Raw genomic sequence first — 6,526 nt, forward strand, 5'->3', positions numbered from 1 at the left:
AGACTGTGGGTGTGGACTGGCACCAGGAAGCAATAATGATTAGTCAAATTTGAGAAGGAAGCAGAAGGAAAGAAATTTGCTACAAGGGAGGTCCTCACTTCAATGAGCATGAGAAGTGCCAAAACACAGTTTTCTAACATGAAACAGTAGATAGAAAAATATAACAAAGAAGGATACAATGGCTTTTACATGTGGAAACATTCTGTGAGTGGTTATGACATTATGATATTAAATTAGGAAATATAGCAATTTTATACCATGTATCTCAGCAATAAAGTGCATATAGGATCTTAATAATATAAAGACTAATATAAAGACTAATAATATAAAGACTTGTTTCTGAACTTTTTTTATAAGCAAAATGTCAGAGATTAAAATTACATTTAGAAAACAAAGTGTAAATGCCATTGACCTCCGTGGAAGTAAAGCTAGAGATGACAGAAGATGGAAGATAAGAATTTCCAAATTCATCAAACTAAGGTTTGTGAAACCAAAACTTAAAACTGAAAATAACAAAAGTAATCAATAGATAAAATAAAAGAATCAAAAAGAGAAAGCCAACAATCATTAAACAAAAGGAAAGAGATAGTATACGAAGTGCAAATGAACTAAGTTCCAATTCATTATAAGGAAGTCAGTGGGCAAAATCTAAATCTGTAAGACAAGATATAGAAGTTTAAATGTTGTATTTAAATACATAGTGGCAGATTTATAGATTCAGGTAGGATGAGCTTTTTCTGACCCAAGGAATGTTGATATAAAACCTAAAAGGAAGGAACAGAACAGCTATTTGATGACTCTGAGAGTAAATAGCAGGAAGATTGGAGAAGAAACTAGAATTTTAAGTACCACTGAACTGGCCATAAGTTTATTATTATTTTCTTTTCAGTATCCACCAGTCTGGACACTGCCTGAAACCCAGAAGTGGGCCTCCACGCAAAGAGAGCTTCAGATGCCCTGTAGTTCTGACATGAGGAGTAGAAAAGGAGATTCCAATGCTCAGAAATAGCAGAATAATCTGATTTTTTTCTTATTTCTTTTCTTTCTCCCCTCTTCTTGCACATTCCAGATCACAGCAGCTCAAATACACCTAACAATACTATGAATGTGAATTTTTTTGATTGGAGGAGTTGAGTTGTGATCATAAAAAGGTGGGATGAATCCATGATGCTTTTTTCCTTCCTCTATTGTTCTGAAACTTTACCTTGGATGGAGGAGAGGTTGCAAGAATTATGCATCAGAGCAGGGTAAGTAAAGCCCAGTTTTCTGGCTACAAGATTAAGAGAGCCCTAGGAAGTTAGAAATACCAGGAAGATTGTAAAGGGAAGAAAGCAACCTTATAAAATTGTTTATGAATTTCTGGTCTAACTTCTAGGCAAAGCATTCATACATCTGCCCCTCAACAGCATACCAAAGACTTTGAGATCTCACCTACAATATCTAACTATAGGATAGAATACTAGGCAGAGACCAAACTGGTCACTGAATGTTGCACTGTGAAACAGATCCAATAGTAAAGACTTTGGAAATTTAATTAACATTAAAACTACAATCCACAGAAAATTGGATAGAATTTGCAACCTAAATGTAACCAGGTTGATTACTTGCTAAAACAAATAAATATAAATAAAAATTCTCCATAGGATTCAAACAACACACAGAATTTCATAAAATAATATTCAAAATGTCCAGAATAAAACCCCAAATGGCTTGATACTTGAGGAAATAGGAAAAATTCAAGTCACAAGGGAAAAGACATTTAATAGACCCTAACACCAAGATGTTCTAATTATCTGACCAAGTCATTAAAATGCTCTAAGAGAAAAAAGAAAAATAGAAAAAAAATTAAAAAGGAAATAAAATGCTCTAAGAGGTATGCTGAATGAATGCTGAAAAATATTTAAAGGGAAAAGTCTCAGCATGGGCAGAAAACCTAAAGAAACAATTATCCAAAGAGCCAAGAGGCACATGAAAAAAGGCTCAAGATAACTAATTATCAGAGAAATGTAAATCAAAATTGCAATGAGATATCACTGCATTCCAGTCAGAATGGCCATCATTCAAAAGTCCACAAATGATAAATGTTGGAGAGGGTATGGAGAAAAGGAAACCTCCCTACACTGTTGTTGGGAATGTAATTTGGTGCAGCCATGGGAAACTGTATGGAGAGCCCTTAAAAAAACTAAAAATAGACTTATCAGCAATCCCATTCCTGGACCTATCTGGACCTATCCCTAATTAGGGAACTCTAATTCAAAAAGATCCATGCACTTCAGTGTTCATAGCAGTACTATTTAGAATAGCCAAGACATGGAAACAACCTAAATGTCCATCAAGAGAGGACTAGATAAAGAAGTTGTGGTATATATACATGCAATGGAATACTACTCAGCCATTAAAAGAATGAAATAATGCAGTTTGCTACAACATGGATGGACCTGGAGATCTTCATTCTAAGTGAACTAAGCCAGAAAGAGAAAAAAAAATAACCATATGATATCACTTATATGTGGAATCTTTTAAAAAAAGACATAAATGAACTTATTTACAAAACAGAAACAGACTTACAGACATAGAGAACAAACTCATGGTTACTTGGGAGAGAAGTGGGGTGGGAAGGGATAAATCAAGAGATTTGCAGATACTAACAGCTATATATAAAATAGATAAACAACAAGTTTATACTGTATAGCACAGGGAACTATATTCAATACCTTCTAGCAATCTATAAAGAAAAATAACATGAAAATTAATATATGTATGTATATGTATGACTGTACACCAGAACTTAATACAACATTGTAAACTGCCTATTATAAAGAGGTCACTAAAGAAGCACACACCAAAACCAAAAAGGAATACAAATTTCCATATATAAGATGAAAAATATATTCCATTGAATGGAAATTCTGGAACTGAAAATTTCAACAACTAAAATAAACATGCTGGGTATGTTCAATAGTGGAACAGAGATGACAAAGAAAAGAGTCAGTAAACCAGAAGGTAGATCAACAGAAATTATTCACTTCAAACATCAGAGGGAAAAGGACTGAAAAAAAAAGTGACATGAGTATTAGGGGTCTGTGGAACAGTAACAAATATCCTAATATTTGTGTCAACAGTCCCAGAAGGTGAGTAAAAAAAAAAGTATAGTGCAGAAAAAAATTTAAGAAATAATGGCTGAATATTTCCCCAATTTAACAAAAGACATAAACTCACAAGAAACTCAGTGAACCACAATAAAGGTAAACCCCAAGAAATCCATGTTAAACACAACATGATAAAATTACTGAATGATAAAGACAAAAATATCTTGAGAATAGCAAGAGAAAAAAACATAGGAAATAATTATTTGAATGAGGGTAAATTTGTAATCACATATCATGAAAACCATAAAGAAGTGGTGCAACATTTTTCAAGGACTGAAAGCAAAGAACTGTCAATCTGGAATTCTATAATCAGCAAAAACTATCTTTCAGGAATAAGATAAAATAAAACTGTTCACAGATAGAAAATTAAGAGAATGTGTTGCCAGCAGATCTGCTCTAAAAGAATTGCTACCGTTAAGTACCTTCGATAGATGTGAAATTAGAGGGAAACTTGGAATATAAAGGATGAAGGAAGAGCAATAGAAAGAGTATATCTCTAGATAAATATAATAGACTACTTTTCTCCCTTTCAGTTCTTTAAAATATGCTGGCTGATTAAAAGCAAATACTATAACATTGTCAATGAGATTTCAATGTACATATATGTAATACTTCAGATAACTACCACATACAAGGGGGAGGAGAAATGGTGTTTTTTGTTTTGTTTTTTTGTTTTGTGGGGAGGTAATTAGATTTATTTATTTACTTATTTATTTTAATGGAGATACTGGGGATTGAACCCAGGACCATGTGCATGCTAAGCATGTGCTCTACCATGGAGCTATACCCTCCCCTGAGAAATGGACCTGTATATTGGTAAGGTCTATACATCCCACTTGAAGCTGTAAAACACTAACTCTAGATTTTTTAAGTTTAATATGTTTATCTTAATCCCCAGGACACTCACTAAGACAAACAAAAAGACAAGCAAAACAAATCAAAACTATACAGAGAGATATATTTAAATTCCAAGAGATAAATAAAAATAGAACACTAAAAAAAAAATTTGAATATACCAAAAGAGGGCAGGAAAGAGGAAAAAACAAAATGGAAAACATAGGTAATAAACAGAAATCAAATACAAAATGTTAAACTAAATCTAAACATATCAATAATTACATTAAACATAAATGGTCTAAGAACACCAATTAAGAGACAGAGATTGTTAGAATGGATAAACAAAAACTATATGCTGTCTATAATGGTAATGATACAGGTATGTTAAAAAGTAAAGAATGGAAGAATATTTACCCTGCAAACACTAAACTAACACTGGAATAGTTACATTAATATCAAAGTAAACTTCAGAGCAAAGAAAATTACCAGAGGCAAGGAGGAACATTACATAATGATAAAAGAGACAATTCCCCCAAAAGATATAACAATTATAAATGTGTAAATCCTAAAATAAATACATAAAGCAAAAGCTAGCAGATATGAAAGGATTAATGAATAAACCCACAGTCTTAGCTGGAGACTTCAACATTCTATTAGTAATGGATAGAACTAATAGAAAGAAAATGAGCAAGAATATAAAAGAACTGAAAAAACCATCAAGCAAATGGAGCTAATTGACATTTAAATAATTAAACACAGTAACAGCAGAATATACATTTCAGGGGGAAGAAGAAAATATTTTGAACTGAGCAAAAATGAAAATATAATATATAAAATGTATGGAATGTAAAGGAGTAAAGTAGTGCTATCAGAAAAATTTATAGAAGTAAGTGTTTATGTTGGAAAAGAAGAAAAGCTTCAAATAAATAATTTAAGCTTCCATTTTAATACTCTAGGGAAAAAAGAGCAAGCCAAAGGAAGACAATAATAAAAGTAAGACCAGAAATCAATGAACTTTAAAACAGGAAAATAGTTGAGAATATCAATAAAACCAAAAGCCAGTTCTTTAGAATATAAACCTCTAGAAAGACTGACAAAGGTAAACGGAGAGAAGACACTAGTTATTAATGTCAGAAATTAAAAAAAGAGGTCTCATTACAGATCCTGCAGACATTAAAAATAATAATAAAATATATGAACAACTTTATGCTCATAATTTTGACCATGTGAACAAAATGACTATTAACAGTGGGGAGAGGGAAGGGAGAAGGGCAGGATAGGGTAGGGTAGGGGATTAAGAGGTACAAACTACTATGTATAAAATAAATGAGCTACAAGCACAGGGAATATATCCAAAATTTTATAATAACTATAAATGGAATATAAACTTAAAAAATTGTGAATCCCTGTTATACACCTGAAATGTACATAATACTGTTTAACTATACTTCAATAAGTAATATATTTTAAAATGGACCAATTCCTTAAAAACCACACATTACCAAAACTCACCCAGATTAAATAAGTAACCTCTATAAAACAAATTGACTTTGCAGTTCAGACCTTTCTGAAAAAGTCATGTCCAGGTCTGGATAGTTTCCCTGACAAACTGTATAATATCTCTAAAGAAGAAATAGCACCAATGCTAGACAATCAATCACATCCAGAAAATGGGAGAGGAGTGAAGACTTCCAAACTCATTTTGTATAAGCCCGAAGTTGTCCTTGGGAAGAGGGACAGGGCAAGAAATATTTTTTTTTCATTTTAAGCCTTTGGGGGTGGGTTTGATTTTTCATCATGTATATGCATTCCTTTAATTATAATTGTAATGAAATGTAAGCATCTTGATTGCAGGTCTCAGTTACCCAGCACAGTGCTCCCAGTTGTACCTCTATCTGTGGACTCTACCTCTGAAAGTCAGGTGACTTGGCTGGCATCTTTCCCTCTAAAATACATTTTTTCCTAGTGACTTCAGAGCAGTCCCAGAGGACTTTCAATCTCAGGGCATCTGGCCTGCCTCATCTCAGGTCTTTTGTTGCTAATTTCTCCTTAATCTACCCAAATGGGATGAGTTCTGAGTTTCATTTTCTCCACAGTCAGCCTCAGGAGGAAAATCGATGAGGTTCTTAGAAAAGAATGCACATTGAGGAAATCCCCTTTGAGTTGACCGTGTCCATGAACTTCAGCTGTTTGTGGTTTCATATTTGCCAAGCACCCAGAGTGTAACAGGGGACTCTTAGGGAGAGAGCACGGGGGCCAGGTACTCATGGGATGTCATGACACCATGGATTGTGAAACCGCACTGTTTGAGAGTTTGACTGACATTAGGCAAACATCCATTTGGGGTGGGTGATAGGGCCTGCAGTGTGGCCCATGTGGGAGAATCGTGATGACATGAGGGCAGGATAGAGTCAAAGTTTCAGAAACATAAAATAATCCCATGGTCCTTGCATAACCTCAGATGGAGCCCAGGGAAAATGAGCCAGAACCACAGAGAATGGACCTTGGAGTCTTAAAGAAGAATGGGTTGGCAAAGTCCT

This window comes from Camelus dromedarius, chromosome 8 (genome assembly GCF_036321535.1).
Source record: "Camelus dromedarius isolate mCamDro1 chromosome 8, mCamDro1.pat, whole genome shotgun sequence".
In the NCBI taxonomy this organism is placed as follows: Eukaryota; Metazoa; Chordata; class Mammalia; order Artiodactyla; family Camelidae; genus Camelus; species Camelus dromedarius.